At 48.2% G+C, this 16620-nt stretch overlaps 1 long non-coding RNA gene across 2 annotated transcripts; it reads left to right on the top strand.

The window, feature by feature from the left end:
• Positions 1–302: 302 nt before the first annotated feature.
• Positions 303–14520, top strand: LOC107978449. Of its 2 annotated transcripts, none has more exons than XR_004768981.1 (3): positions 303–548; positions 1784–1883; positions 14395–14520. It is a non-coding gene; the product is annotated as an uncharacterized LOC107978449 (long non-coding RNA). The 2 variants fall into 2 exon arrangements; XR_004768980.1 differs by lacking the exon at positions 14395–14520 and adding an exon at positions 5341–6798 and having other exon boundaries at positions 306–548.
• Positions 14521–16620: the final 2100 nt, after the last annotated feature.

The raw sequence follows: 16620 nt of genomic DNA, 5'->3' as shown, positions 1-16620 counted from the left end.
TAGTCACAGTCTCTCCCGGTGCTGTGGTTTGTGCTGCTTGCTGAGTTTGCTGCCAGTGTGCTTGATGTGGACATAAGACCCTGAGCCAATCATTCCCTAGTGACTCTCCATCAGGAGCCTCCCCGAGGTGGCTCGCACAGCCTCTAGCACAGTGGCTGTTGTAATGACAGGCAATTATTTTGGCCAATAGTTTTATTCTGGTGTTATCCTAGTTTCTTTAGTTCCCTGATGGCTATGAATTCTAGTTGGAGACCTTTCCCTCCCACTCCACTTCCTGGAGAAGGGGAAGAGGTGTACACAAGGAGGCAACCCCACTCTGGCTTAGTCACCTCCTAGTGACTCCGCTTGCAGACATGTGTCATAGCCTGCCTCCTCTGGCACTATTTTTAGGGCAGTCCCCTCATTCATGTTTCTGGAGACTTTATAGTTGCCCTTGTCTCTGCCTGGCTGCTGCCTCATTCAGTCTGCAGTTCTAGAGACTCCCCAGGTACTATGCACGCATTCTTAGCTTCTGCTGCTGTCTAGAAGTCTGACACTAATCCTTGAAGGTACTTTGCAAATTCCACATACTTTTACGGGCTCCACCTCTCAGGGCTATGTGTTCATGTTAGCATTTATCATAGACTTTGGTTATTTCAGTCTTTGTTTGGCACCAGGGTCTCTTGTAGACCAGACTGGCGTTTGACACTTGGTATGTGCCAGAGGCTGACCTTGAACTCCTGTTCTCACCTCTCAAGTGCTGGGATTAGATATGCGTCACCACTCTTGTCTTCCTAGTCTGTTTCTTTTCTGCTATTGACACATCATAGACTGGGGAAGTTATAAAGAAGAGATGTTGATTTTGGAACATGGTTCTATTCTGAGGTCAATGCGTCTTTGGCAAAGTGCTGGCAAGGTCATGTGGCAGCAGAGTGTCATGAAATAAGAGGTAGGGAATGGGGAGAGACCTGGTCCTATTGGCTTTTATGGTAGATCCACTTTTTGTTTTTAATCATCCATTTTTATTTCATGTGTATTTTTGTTTTGCTTGCATGTATGTTTGTGTGAAAGTGTCAGTTATGAGCTGCCATGTGCATGCTGAGAATTGAACCCAGGTCTTCTGGAAGAGCAGTCAGTGTTCTTAACCACTGAGCCATCACTCCAGCCTCACAGATCCACTCTTAAGATAACCCACTAGCCCATTAATCCATTACTTCATTAAATGCATAAGCCTTAATAACCTCTTAAAAGTCCCACTTGGTTTTCTTAATATAATTAGGTATTTGTGTGTGTGTGTGTGTGTGTGTGTGTGTGTGTGTGTGTGTGTATTTTATGTATGTGTATGTGTGTATCGATGTATTTATGCACATTGCGTGTGCCTACCTTACTCCCTTAAGACAGGGTGTTTCACTGAATCTGGACTCCACATTTCCCCTCTAAGCTGTGGCTAGCAAGCCCCAGCGATTCTCCACCTCTGCTTCTTCTCTCCGTCCAACGCTGAGGTTACAGATGTGTGCAGACATGCCTGGCTTTTAATGTGGGTGCTGGGGTTCTGAATGCAGGTCCTCAAGCTCATACAGCAAGTGTCATACCCATTGAGCCACCACTCCAGCCCCTCACCATGCATTTTGGAGGGAAAAAATCATATTCAAAACCATATCCTTGGTCACCACTGCTGAAATTTTGTGCTTGTATAGGGATGGGAACACCCCATGGTCATCTTTCTGGCAAGTGGGTAGTAAATGTTTAGTCTGCTGACTGGCTGAACTGATGCTTGACTGTGTCTATCTTTTTTGTGCTTTAGGAAGTCCTGCTGGGCAGGGAAGAAGTGTCACTGACATCCGGTGGGGTAGCCACATAAATCTTTCCCTGTTTTCTTCTCAAAGGCTTGGTTTGGAAGTCAGGTAAGACCTAGAGAAAGCTTCCTGTGCTTGGTGGCTCCTAGCTGGAAGGGAGAGTGATCACATGACTTCACAGATAATAACAGAACCAGAGGCTGTGCCCCATGCAATCCGGCTCCAGAGACACTGGTTCCTACCACACACTTCCTCCCAGCTTCCAGTGCTTCTGCACAATGACACCACTTAGGACTTTCCAGGCCACAGTTTCCCCTCAAGCATTCATGGGATGACTTTCCTCCCAGGCCCTGTCTTCCCTCTCCTTCCTCTCCCTCCCCGAGGTTTGCCAGTGCTTTCCCTGGCTCCTCTGCAGTCTCCTATGTGGGACATATTTTTCTTCTCATCTCTTTCCAGATCTTTCAGTTGGTTTCTCTTTCTGGCCACGCTCCTTCTTTTGGAGACTTTCCAATGCAGCCACAGATTGGAAGATGATAACAGTGAATTAGTTAGTAGATTGTCTTTGATGTTATTTTGTGGGTGAACTCATTAATTTATGACAAAAACATCAAAGACCCAGGCTCCTGCATGGGACTGGGCTGTCTCAAGGCATCTGGATAATACCGATTAGTTAGATTAAATCTCAAGACCTCTATGCCTCTCCGAGTTACAGCCCAGACGACTGGGGTGTGGGAACATTCCATCCTACAGTGTCTTATCCTAGCCTGAGTCAGCATGATGTCTCATGCTGACATCTCAGCTCTCTTCTCACTATGCTGTCTGCTTTGATGCCTCCAAGTCATGGGGGCCATCAAGGTGGTTGTAACTACCCAGGAGGAAATGCAGAAAAGTGGGCTGAGGCTGGTAAGGTCTCTTCCTGTCAATAAAGTTAGACATTTAAAGTGATCCTCTGTGCTTGCATAGATGACCTCAAGGCTTTGGAGTTCTAGTCCTATAGTGTCCCTAGAAAGACTCCCGAGAAAGTGGCAGCATCACACTTGGTGCCAAGTTCTCTGTACACTTGTAGTTGAATGGACTTTTGAGTTATGTTGATTGAAGTGGAGCTTGGAATAATATTCCCGCCTCTTCACAGAACAACATCTGAGCAGCTTGCACATGTGGTCACTGGCATAGTTCCTTCATCACCAATGGTTGAAAACTGGCTGTTCCCTACAGTCATGCCCTCGGTGCCATCCCTGCATTCCACTCTCTGTTGACCTACTATGAGTTTGATCCAGCCAGGTGTAGTGGCTCATCATGTCTTTAATCTCAGCATTCTGGAGACAGAGGCAGGACAATCTTCGTGAGTTCAACACGAGCTTGGTCTAGATAGAATGGGCTGGCCAAGATATATAGTGAGACCTTGTCTTAAAAAAAGGTTTTCTTTTGAAATTGCCTGCTCCTCTCTGAACCCTCAGTGTTTCCCTCTCCACCTGACTTCCAGTCAGTGCCCATCAAGCTCCAGTGTCTGCATCTTCAAAAAGAACCTTCATGGCTTCTATCAGACAACCATGGTACTCCCAAGGTTGTCACTTCCTTTCCTCTGTTCTAACTCCCACTCACTTGAATCAGTAGCACACCCGGTCCCACTGACAGCTCTTTGCAAGATTAACAATGACTTCTCTGCTGCCAAACCAATGGTCACTCCGTATTGCTCATTTTAGGTTCGGTGGGAGCAACATTGGACAGCATGAGTAAGTCTCCTTCCCAGCCTTCTCTGCTGGGATCCAGGGTGTCATTCTCTTGGGTCTTGGGCTTGGTTGCCTCTTTTTAGTCTCTTCTGTATTCTACTCTAGAAGTGGGCAACTCAGGATTAGTTCTTGACAACTTCTCTGATTATATCTCTTCCTTAAATGAACTTATCCTAGTCTATTGGTTTTGGGGGGTGGGATGGGGTAAGGGAGTTGAGATAAGTTCTCTCTTGTAGATCTGGCTGTCCTAGAACTCGCTGTATAGATAAGGGCTGGCCTCAAAATCACAGAGATCTGCCTGCCTCTGCCTCCTAAGTGCTGGGATTAAAGCTGTGTGCCACCATGCCCAGCTAGTCCTTTGGTTTTAATCCTCATTTGGGTCTGCATAGGTCTAGAAGTTTTATCTCTAACTCTTACGCCTCCCCTAACTCCTAAATGTCTTCTTTACCCAGTGTATATATATTGTTTACATCAAACTTCAGACCTAAGTCAGCCAAACACAATTCAAGCCTCATCCCCATAGCTTCGGGGCTTATCCAGCCCCTAGTTTCCACTCTACCTCCTCAGTACATGGATGTTCTTCTCTTGTGGTGCCTCAGATCTCAATATTGGGATAATTTTGGACTCGTTCAGATCGTACTTTTAAAACTCTGCACACAATGTGACCACATTATCTTCCAGTGTGTCTAGAATACGACTTTTCACTACCTCTAGTGACACGCTCTTCTCTAAGCTCTCTCTACCTAACTCTACTCCTTGCCTGAACTAATTTAATTGGCCTCAAAGCTTTCAACCTTGCCTCTCCTACAAGCCCAGCATCAAAACAAAATATACAGAAAAGCCTATAATTTAATAATGTCATGTCTCTACCTTAGACCTTCTACAACTTGGCTATCTCATTCTCTTGACCATGATCCAAAGTTCTTAGCAGGGCCTGTAAGGCCCTAAAACCTCTGGTCACCTCCCACTCAAAAAAATCCCACCTTCCTTTCCCTTGCTCTCTGTTCTATGGGAACTAGTTTGGAGCTTTTTTATAGACACCTTAGGCCTACTCCTTTTCAGGGCTCTTTCAGGGCTCTGTCCTTTCTGCCTGGCTGCTCTTTTCTAAGATATTTGTATATCTATTTCTCTCTTCTTTCAGACCTCTGCCCAAATTTGACCTTATTAAGAAAGTTTCCCCTGAGTATTCCTGCAGAAATAACCTGCCTATGTCCTCATCACAGTTCACTTTACATTCTAGCAATGATCACAAGTCTACACTGGACTTCCTTTCTTGTTGATTGCAAGTGAGAACAGTCTATCTATCCCGAGTCTATACAGTCTAGTACTGTAAGAACTGTCATTGAGTATCCCAAGTCCACACAATCTAGTACTCATCTAAGATACAAGGAACGGGGTGGATTTGTTGAATGGCTTCCTTCCAGCCACTGGGTGAACAGGGTGGTTTTCAGTTGATTGTCAAATTAATCTGATTGAAGTCAAGTAGAGGATAGTAAGGACACCACTGAATGGGCTCACTTGTTAGCAGTGACCATCATGGGATTAGCAGACAGTCACAGTTTACACATTAATGCCAAAACACTTACTGAGCTATAAGGCAGACCAGAATATCTGCCTTTAGCTGTTTTTTGGTATGCCGCTTACCCTTAGAGACCCAGTGTGCTCTTATGAAACATTGGCAGTTGGAGATGTTGGTCCTCTGCCAGCTTATGGTCTGCAAAGGAGGCAGTGTAGTTAGCGGACAGGCCACACATGGCCTCTAGAGCTTGACTGCCTTTGTCTAAATCCTTCTCATAGGAGACCTTGGGCATCTTGTTCTGTTTCTTCCTTTGCAGAGTTGAAATAATAAAAAGATGACTATAATATGGAAATGGGGCTGGAGAAATGGATCAGTAGGTAAAGTGTCTGCTGTGCATGTGAAGAACTGAGTTCAAATCTCCAAGATCTATGTAAAAAAGCCAGATGTGGCATGCCTGGAACCCCAGTGCTCATATGGTGAGATGGGCCAGTTAGCCTGGTGCTTGCAATGGCAAACAAAAGACCCCGTAGATGGTGAAGATCGACACTCAAGGTTGTCCTCTGACCTCATAGGCTCTGTGGCATCCACACATTGATACAACACAAATTCACCACACACACACACACACACACACACACACACACACACACACAGATACAGAAAGACAGACAGAGAGATACACAGAGAAAGACTTTAAAAATTTAAAAAGAACATTTAACTCACAGGGGTTACAAAATATATATGCAGTGTGGAACATATCATCTGTCACACAGTAAGTGATCCATAAATGCTTGTATTAAAAATAGAAAGTTCTGGAGGAATTGCTATTAATATGTTTTTGGGGCAACAAACTACTCTAAAATAGTAGGGTTACTATGGAATTTTAAAAGATATGATAATGTGATTAGATAGGAGAATGTTATTTTGTTTCTTGAGACTAGGTCTCTTGTATCCCTGCCTCCCTTAGCTTCCTGAGTGCTAAGATTAAAGGCATGCACCACCACACCTGGTTTAGGAAAGTGTTCTTAGTCTGAGGGGATGAATGCTGAAATATTAAAGGATAAGACTGTAGAACCTAGCCAATTCTAATAATCTAGTCAGATTTATTATATATATTATATATATTATATATATTATATAATATATATTTCCTTGCTTCTATTTCTATCAGTGAAGCAAACAAATCAAATGTGGTAAGAATACTATTATGGAAGCAGTTAGATAGTACAGTTTATGACAAACTCCCTCCCCACCCCCAGTATGTTTGGAAATTTTAAGATAAAAATGAGAAGTTAAAATGGAGGGCCCTAGCTCTAGGCTAGTGAAGGCCAGCACATATATTCTGCAGAGAGAGGACCATAAACTCGGAAGATGAGATAGTCACTCAAGGCTGGAGGTCAGGAGAAGCCTGAACGCATCAGGTCTTCTGGCTGTCTCATCGTCCCCACGTGTGTGGCTGCAGCTGCTGACCTGTGGCAGCCATGCTGTAGAGAGTGGTACCCATTTTCCCTCAGATACAGACCTTGGGGTATTATGGGTGTGTCCAAGGGTATCTGTGTTGGGGCTTCCTTTCTGCTTATTAGGTAGATAAGCCATATGATTGGAAGGCCTGATGCCAGATTGCCACTTTGGACAGTGGGCATACCGGTTTGGCACTCAGCTTGTTGTTTTTGACTAGTGTTGGTAATGGGACAATATGGGAGTTTAAACTCAGATGGCAGAGGGGAGAGAGAAGAGGAAAGGGTAGGGCCAGGAGGGCAGAGGGAGAGAGAAGAGGAAGGGGTAGGGCCAGGAGGGCAGAGGGAGAGAGAAGAGGAAGGGGTAGGGCCAGGAGGAACATAAAGAAAATCTGACTTCCATCTAGAACTCCTTGAAAGAAGGGACTCCAGGGTAAAGCTGCGGATGAAATATGTGCACGTATTTTTTTTTCTTAAAAAAAAAAAAAGACTCTCTGTGATCTACAGCATTCCCCTCTAGCTAATGGGGTTCTAGGAAGTGAAAAGCAGAAAAGAAGGGGAAATGCCCACGTTAGGCCGGGTGGTGCTCAGATAGTGCATAGAGATGAATCAGGCTAGAAAGAAGAGAAAGGGGGGGAAAGAGAGGAGACAGGCAGGGGCAAGGTGGGGGAGGGGTTACAGTCTGATGTTGGGGGTGTTAGGAAAGGCAGAGGCCGGTCGGGACATCGGTTCCTGCAGGCTGGAGTGCCTTGAGGCAGAGTCCAGCCTCTCTCCTCCGCCTCTGGAAGTCCCGAGAGACGGTGATAGCTTGCGCAGAGCTCTAGGTTCTTCTGCAGGGGGAGTGCATGCACGAGAGGCGGGGCGCTGGGCGGGGTCGGGACGGGGCGGGGCGGGAGCGGAGCCGGTGGCCGCGGGCGGGGCTCCTCTCCGGCGGGTGCGGGAGTCTGGGGCCGCGGCTTCCCCTCCCCGCCCGCCTAGGCACTGGCCCCTCCTTCCCCCGCCGCCCCCGTACCCGCCACTGCTGCTGCTGTCCAAGATAAACCGGGCCATTGCTCGCAGGAGCCCTGGAAGCAGGCGATCGGGCGGTGAGGAGCCTCGGGCGCGGCCTCGCCTCCCAGGCCCGGCTCCCGCATCAGCACCGTGGACAGCACAGACCCCCTCTGCGGGACCCTGCTGCCCGCAAGAGCACGCCTCGGGCTTCGGCGACCTCATCAGCACCGAGGACAGCACCCAGGCCCGTGTTGGCCTCGGCCAGCCCACCCTCTCTCCGAGTCAGGACCGCGGACAGCCCCTCCAGACCGACCCTGAGGCAGCCTAGGAGTGGCCAGTGTCCTCTGAAGATGGCCACGGAGGTAGGGGCCAGCACCCCAGCCCGCAGGCGATGCCGCAGGGAATGATTCCCCACTAGGGGCAGACTGGGCGCAAGGAGAAGGCGGGGGCGGGTGGGGGCAGGGGGTGTTTCCCTGGGTTCCTGGGGGGCAGGTATGGAGGAGTGTCAGGGCAGAAGAGCAGGGCTTTCTTTGGGTAGTGGTCCCCTCACCTCTGACATGTCAATCTTGCCCATGCCACCCTGAACCCTGGAGAGTTCACTTGTTACCAATAGCCTAGGTTGGGATTTCCCCTTCTCCTGAACACAGGGTTCTAATTCCCTGGAGGCTTGGCAATCTCTGCACGCCTGTGTAAGGGAGGGAAGGTGGCCTACTGCTGTTGTTGCTATGCGGTGCAGTACCCTGCTTCTATCCCAAAATGCTTGACTGAGAAAGACAGACCTTCCTCTACATCCTCATTTCCTTAGGAGGAGGGCGTGGACAAAGACATCCTCAGTCTCAGAACCCAAAGGGTTGGTGTTGGGAACGTCCTGCACCAGCCCCCACTTTTGAGACTCGCCGTTCCTTGATTTCCTTCTCTGCTTGAGTTGCTGGTCTCAGAGTGCCCGCATTTGCCTGTGTGTGGGGAGAGGCTGCCTTCTTCACGGTGTGCCTTTGGACCAAGGGACCTGTTAGCTAAGGGCAAAAATCTTGTCATAATGCTTAAGAAATCAGGATTTTTGTTTTTACACCCCCCCCTCATTTTGTGCTCTTTATACATGATAAATCTGACACATGTGGAAAAAAGAACTGGTTTGGTACTCACACAGCATGCTAATGGCAGAGCTCAAAGTTTTTTTCTTTGAATTTTTGGAGTGTAACACAGCACACTGGTTCTCCCCAGTTCTGTGGCTGTCTTTTTTTGTGGTGTCTCCCCGTTTCCAGCCTAGCGGGAACACTGCCAAGGAGGAAAGCAAAGGCCTGGGAATGATTCTGTGCAATGCCTCTGGGCTTCCTGGTGAGAGGGGTGACATCAGTACCAAGTGCTATTACCATTAACCCACGGAATCTCCTGATGTTGTTTGGCACTGTTTGCCTTCTGATGTTATACAGGTTTGCTAGGAGGGACTCATACCCTCCCAGAACCCCTCTAGAGCAATGCAGAATGCTTCAGAAGCACCACAGAGATGGAGAAGCACGTGAAGGAGCCAAAGGGGCCGGTCACCTCTCAGATAGGCCTGCCAGACTGCAGCAGCAGCGCTAGTGTGAGCTGATTGATCCCGACAGGCCCCACTGTCCTAGTGTCTCTTCCCTACAGGTCTGCTGTGGCCCACACATTCTGCCCACAGGCTCACAGCTCCTGGCTGAGGCCAAGTTTCCAGGAAGCTGTTGGTAGGCTTGATGACTCTCCTCTGGGAGAGGCTCTGCTCATAATGCCTCTGTGGATACAGCACCGTGGCATACAGAACGCCTTTGAGCATTTGAGCAGCTCTGTGAAGTGGGCAAGGATGGTGTTATTATCTGCAATTATCAGATGAAGCGACCGAGGCTTGGAAGCTTGTTTCAGGCCTGGCAAAGGAGTCAAAGGAGGCTTCATCATCCCATTTTAAAGATGATGCAACGGCAGTGTCAAGACAATAATTCGCCTTGCCTCCATGACCACTATCTTTGTTGCTTTGCAACCGGGACAGTGTATCCAATTAGCTGGTATGATGTGTACTAGAGGAGAGTTCTAGGGGTCTTGAGATGGGGCTTTGAGTTAGGAGAGGTTTGTCAGGAAGAGCTAGAGCACCGGTTCTCAGCATGTGGGTCGCAACCCCTTTAAGACCATTGGAAATATCAGATATTTGCATTATGATTCATAACAGAAGCAAAATTACAGCAATGAAGTGGCAACAAAAATAATGTGGAAAAAAGAACTGGTTTGGTACTCACACAGCATGCTAATGGCAGAGCTCAAAGTGGTTGAGGGTCACCATAGCGTGAGGTGTAGTATTAGGGGGCTTGAGAACCACTGAACCGGTGGCACTCAGGTTCCCTGACTGGCCTGGCTGCTCGTCTTGAGGTCAGAGGGACAGAAGAATGCCTGGGATGGGAGGAAAACATTTCCAACCTCACAGCTCGGCCTTGTGTCCGCCTCTAACAGTGCCAAGGGAAGGAACTCAGGCTCTGCTGGGGCACAGGATGTCTGGTGCCTGAGCCAGGGTGAGTCATCCCCCTAGGGTATTTTTTCTTTTTATTACTATTAGGATTGGCTTGCAATTACCAGGAAAAACCTGTTGGGGAAAGGAAATCCCCACTGCAAGTTCCCATGGTCATTTCCTTAGCATTCTGAAGAGGGAGCTGAGCTCCAGGGGAAGGGGTGACAGGAAGATAGTGGAGAGGGAAAAAGGAGAGAGGAGGGGGAGGGGAAATGACCTCATACGGAAAAGATTCTGTTTAGAAGTTAACATTAGGGGAGGGGTGTGTGTGAGGAACACAGATGAGGGAGGAAGGTTCCTGAGTGAGGCCATGACCTCATTTGAAGATCTTTACTGAGCCTGTATCCTGAGCAGCAGATCTTTGCAAATATGGGTCACTAGGAGCAGGGTCTGCCTGGGAAACAGTCCAAATGGCCAAGAACAAACTGGGGAGTGCCTTTGGTTGGAGGGGCTTCTCCAAGTGGGTTTTGGCAATTCAGAGATGTTGCCCAGGAAGGGTATTTGGAAGTCTGATCCCCGAGTCACTGGTTTGAGCTTGAGTTTAGTAGGCTGAGGGTGGCCCTGTGCCCAGTTTTCCACCCTCAGGTCCTACCTGGCTGCTAGTGACTCATGATCTGCCCAGCCCAGTGTTGGATCATCATGTGGATCCCATGATTCGTGAGCTGAGCTTCCCATGTACCTTAAGGAATGAGATGGTCTTCAGTGAGGAGGGATCTGTGGACCAGCTGGAACCTCCTGTTTGTCTTAGGCATACCAGGCCCAGGAGCTCATTGCATGCCAGTGATTGCTCCATACAAGCCCAGCCTGAAGAACTGGCAGCTGTATAGAGACCTATGCCATCTGCTGCATCCTAGTTATCCTTCCATTCTTCGTCACACTGTGGCTTGAGAAATGGTGTCCACAGATCTCACCAGACATTTCCTCCTCATGAAGGAATCTTGGTCTTGGCCTTAGCTGCCAGCAGACTGGGGAATGGTGATGGGAGAGAGGGGCAGAGCTGAAGGCAGAAAGACAGAGTAGCTCAGTTCTCAGAGTCTCTAAGATCCCCCCCCCCCGCCCTGAGTTTCTAAGGGGGCGCTGCTGAGGGAGGCACAGAATCTGCAGCCTTGGGGAGAAATGGGGTGACTGTAAGAACTTCCTGTTTCCTGAAGCCCAAGAAGCTGGTCAGTAAGTGCTTGGGACCTGGCTCTAGCCTCCGTCTTTATTCTCAAACTGGAGTTTCAGAGTTAAGTCTTTATTCATAGGTGATCCTTATTTAGCCTGCTCAGTGCTCACACATTTAAAAAAATCCTCGGAAACATTTAGAAATCAGGATACCCGACACTAAGAAAAAACTGGACGTGTGGCTTCTCTTGAAAAATCACAAGTGTCAAGTCCCTCGGTGTGCATTCTTCAATGGTAATGGCTGGCTGGCTCTCTGACACAGTCACAAGCTCTCTTATTAGCCACAGGCTGGACCCAGCCCACTGACCGCTCTGTCTCTGTAAATGCTTGTGTTCACCATTGCTGATAAGGCTTCTTTGAAGTCGGGCATGGGAGGGGTTATGATTAAGGGGTTCCAGTTTAGTGCCTTTGAGGAAATGGGGGCCAGAGAAGGGTCATGTGACCCAAGATCAGGTCTCCTGCTCAGCAGGCTGTCTTTCTGCCTGGACCCTTGGTTCTTCATGATGGAACCACCATAGATGGAGAACCAGGAGACCCTTTCTTGTCTAAAATCCGACTCTTCACCAACCCTGCCGGAGAGTGTGATATATGTGCCATGTAGGTCTGGCATGCCACGGAGCTTACGTGTAAAACGTGTCTCATCTGCTCCTCCAGGGGCAGAATCAGACTCCTAGTCACCTGGAGTCAGGCAGGCTCTTAGGTTTAGGATACTGTATGGCTAGGGAGGATGTTGACCTCTCCCACTCGAGGGACTGGAGAGTGAATGAATCAGTCAAGAGGAAATAGGTCTGTATTATGTGAGACAGCACCTAACATCTTAATAATGGAAGATTACTTCCTTCTCAGTAAGGTCCTGAATGGGGGGGCTCCCAATTAGCAGGCATTCAGGGACCCACGCCCTTTCCAGTCGCACTGCCTTCAATACCTGGCCCCTCTGGTTTTGGGAGAAGGGAAGAGTTTTGGGTCTGTATGAATCAAATAGGATATTCATCAATTCCACTCACTTTGCTCAGCATGGGGCCACTTCAACTTTCAAGGAAGCCTTGGAATGAATTTAGTTGTGTAACTAGGAGGAAGAAGAAACAGCTGGTCATCAGACAACCAGTCACTAAGAGACACAGTGTCATGGCTCCTGGTATCGCCTACATCTGTGTACACAGGTGTGTGTGCAGGCTCAGACAAAGGATGCTGCCTGTGGCAGGAAGCCAAATCCAGGTCAGAATGGCAGAAGCATTACTCCCACCTCCTTTCCATTCTCATTCTCAGCACCACCTTTTGTGGTTTCTCACTGTTTTATTTTTGCCCTGAACTATGACAAAAGGATCTCCTTCCAGCCAGTCCCTTAGGCTTACACACTCTCCTTCCAGAGCTGAAGGAACCCATGGCTGGCTCTTGTATGCTGGCATTGGAAGGGCAGAGAAGGCCACATTCCTTCTCCTTTCTCATGAAAATGAAATGTAGTGAAAGCATAAGCAGGTGGAGAGAGACATTGATGAGAGACTTAGTTATATTGCCGAAGCATGTTGATTTTTTCAAAATTATCGTAAGATCCTAGCAGATATTAAAAGGGACCCCCGCCCCAGACAGGGTTTCTCTTTGTTTAACAGATCTGGCTGTTCTGGAACTCACTCTGTAGACCAGGCTGGCCTAAAACTCACAGAGCTCCTCCTGCCTTGGCCTCCTGAGTGCTGGGATTAAAGGTGTGTGCCACCACACCCTGCTAAAAGGGGACTTTTTCAACAAAGATCCTAGCTAGTGGAATCAAGAAAATATTAACACCAGAGGAGCACTTACATGCTATTTAATTCATTATCAAAACTTTGAGATCAAAACTACTGCTTGAAGCAAAGTTCACCTGAATTTAGGAAAGCTTTATGTAATGTTCTCGGATTGCTACATTTCTACACCAATCACCCACTCCTTCTGTCTTGTCCACCCTTCTCTACTCTTTCCCCCAGCTCTTAGGCATCTCCCCCTGCACTCTTTCCCGTTGGCAGAGACCCATCCTACACGTGATCTTACCATCGACTGCAGTACATGTTCATTTCCCCCCGATTGTATTTGTTCTGCAGATGAGCTTTGGTCTTGTTAAATGCTGCCTCGAGCCACTGGAGCAGGTCATGTTCTGCTGTCTTCATCGCTTCCTTTCCCAGGGTCACCCTTTCCACTTCTGGTCATCCCCTGCCACTGCTAATCCCTAACCTTCCTATAGGGCTCAATACAGTCTCTAGGAAGTCTTTGTGGATAAGCATTTTTGGGTAAATGTGATTTTGTCTCAGCCATTCATCATAGTCTAGTTCATTACACGATTACTCGTCTTCCTCCCTGGAGCCCAGAGAGTGACTTTTGCTCAGCATCTGGAGAGCCTGGCACTAGTAGGGACTCAATAAATGAAAGTAGAGTGACTGAACGGATTCAGCTTAATTACACAGGATGAACTGGCTGTTTCTTCACTCTGCCTTCAGGGCCTGGTCTCCATGCAGTTTCAATGCAGGGCGTATTTCACCAATGAGGTGTTTATCTCCAGTGTGAGTGACTGAGGCTGGAGAGGTAGAAGAGAGAGAGAGAGACCTTGTTCTTTCGTGGAATGGAACCCACTCCCCACAAGTGTTATGTCAATGTTGTTTTCAGATTGGATGGAGAGACAAAAGTCACCCCACAAAAAGTCACTCCTTCCTGCCAAGGAAGCCTATTACTTCAGCTTCTGGCCCCAGTCCACTCTATAATCTTTTCTCTTGGGAAATAGCCATTCCCGGGCCCTTTTCTGGGGTAAGGAAACCATTGGGAGTGCTCCCTGGCCTTTCAGAACTTGGTCTGGATCTCAGTCTCCCTTGGAGTTCAGGGACACATCAAGGTTTCCCCTCTCCACATGCCTTACCTCCCAGCGAACTCCACTTTCGGGGACTGAGGTTTCCATATCGGCCAGTGCTGCCTTCTCCAAGGACAGCGCTGGCTGCCATTGCACCTTGCTTCTCTCCTTAGAACTCATTTCCGCTGCGATTGAGGGCTCTGAGTGTCTCATTTTGGCCCAGCTTTGCTCCTGCTGTAGGCTTTTGCAGACTCGTTATGATGACTTCAGGCAGCTTCTCAAGTAGCCTGCACAGTGCCTGCTTCTCTAGGCCCCTCCCGGAGCCTGGCTGTGTGGCCAGCCCATCCCTGTGTGCCAGGCTTCAGCAATGCTGGAGAGCCCTCCGTATCAGTCCAGTGGTCCTGTAAGTGTGCCTCCTACCCATCTCCGCAGGTCCACAACCTTCAGGAGCTCCGGCGAAGCGCATCACTGGCCACCAAGGTCTTTATCCAGAGAGATTATAGCGATGGTACCATCTGCCAGTTCCAGACTAAATTCCCCCCAGAGCTGGATAGCCGGGTAAGGGTACCTTTTGGGTGAGGACAGCTTTTTCTAAACCTGAGCTCTACTTCATGATGGCACGGGGATGGGGTGGGGCTTGGGGGTCTCCTTAGAATGTATTTTTTTCTCCGATATTATGTGACACATAATACCACAAAATGTATGACTTAGCTGCCTCAAATGGGAAGAATGAGAAATCCATTGCACTATCATGCGTTTACACACAGAAAATTCTCTGAAAAACAAAATAAAATGCAAAACCTCAGACTTGTTCCAATCCAGCAACTCCAATTACCATTACATGAGAATTCTCTAGAAAACTTGTCAAACAAATGTATATTCCCTAGTCCTTGTGGGTGAGATTGGGTATCACCAGACTTGCTGACTCAGTTGCTGGCCTGTGGCTTAGGAATCTCCTTTTGTTGGCAGCTGTCCTTAAACTTGGCTTGCACACTAGAATTTTCTAGGGAGCTGAAAAAAATCTCAGTACACCCTAAATTACTTCAGTTAGAATCTTTGGGAGTAGGTCCTAGGCACCGACACTGTTTTACAGCATCTTAATTTGCAAATTAATTTTTAAGTTAACTAAAAATTATTTTAATTATAATTATCCAGACTTCAATATTTAAATGAGGAATTCTCAGGTGAGCAAGAATTGAGTGGCCCCTAGATCCTGCTTGGGCAGTAGCCTGCTGTCTAGCACAGTGCCTGTTTGCACTCTTGGCTGAATTAGGGCCTCTTGTGAGCTTTGGGAAGTGGGGGACCAGACAAGGCATCTACTTGGGTAGGGAAAGGTGATGGTAGTATTTGCTGCTCTGACCTACCCTCCCCTTCCCAGACTATTTGAGTCCTCACCACTTGGGGCTGAGATTTGGGTGCAGCATGTCTTTAAAAACTGCCCAAGTGATATTTAATGTGCAGCCAGAACTGAGCACGACCACTAAGCCCTTGTTTGAAAATTGTGCCCTGTGGCTGACAGGGTCGGCATCACCTGGGATCTCAGACACAATGTAAGGTTCCGAGCTTACCTTAGAGCTCCCAAATACAAACGTTGGTTGTGCACGCACGCACACATTGCAGCTTCAGAAACAGAAGAGTCCTTCAGGTCTAGAAGCAGGAAGCGACTCACCCAAGTTATTAGAAAGTACTGGAAGAGCCAGGTGCTTGCCTTTTCTGCTTTTCCAGTGGCCTCTGCTGTCCATACGGATGCAAATGCATCCTCAGTAGGTATAGCTGAAAGCAGGGATGCAAATGCATCCTCAGTAGGTATAGCTGAAAGCAGGGATGCAAATGTATCCTCAGTAGGTATAGCTGAAAGCAGATACTATGTGACGAGGGCAGGGAAGCTTAGCAACTAGAGGAAGAGCTAGGGGGCTGCTTTCCTTCTTGTTTTTACCTGTCTTAAAAAAGATGGGAGGGAGTCCCATCTTCATCTGCTGCCGTCTAAGCCAAGGGTTGCCATCTGCCCCTGTTTCTGAGGGTATACAGTTCCTACCAGGGGCTGCCTTAGAGCTGATTTGGGATTGGAGGAGGGCAGAGGCCCAGTGCTGGTTTATGTTGTAGACCAGGCTAATTTGGGGACGTTTGAAAGGTGGCTGGTCTTTGCTGGCTGAATTGTCTCCAATGGCTCTTGGAAAACCGTGAGCATCCCGTTCTCAAGTTAGCCTGCCTGTCCTTTACAGGAAGTTAGCAGTGGTAAGGACAGGGAGGTTGAAGACGGGGCCTCAGGGTTTTTGTGGTCTCAGGAACACAGAGCAATGCTCACCTGTCAGAGAGTAGGGGTGACAGAAACGCTTTTGAGGTTATATAAGAGTTTGTGAAAAGGGTGGTGCACAGAGTTCTTAGTGTTTCCTATTGTTATGGATACAGGCCAACACCCTGGCTACACACACACACACACACACACACACACACACACACACACACACACACCCGTGTACAGACACAGACAGAGACAGAGACACATAGGCACACTCATGCATGCACGCACATACACACATACATAGCGAGTGTGGTGGCTAGTGACTTCTTAGCTTGGAGGAAAAGTGCTCCAGGAGTGGCTCTCCAGAGCTCCCACTGTCAGTCTCAAGCAGCTGGAACCCCTCCCAAATCTGGAGA

The sequence above is a fragment of the Cricetulus griseus genome, chromosome 3 (assembly GCF_003668045.3).
Source record: "Cricetulus griseus strain 17A/GY chromosome 3, alternate assembly CriGri-PICRH-1.0, whole genome shotgun sequence".
Taxonomy (NCBI): Eukaryota; Metazoa; Chordata; class Mammalia; order Rodentia; family Cricetidae; genus Cricetulus; species Cricetulus griseus.
This window is presented reverse-complemented; position numbering and strand designations above follow the sequence as displayed.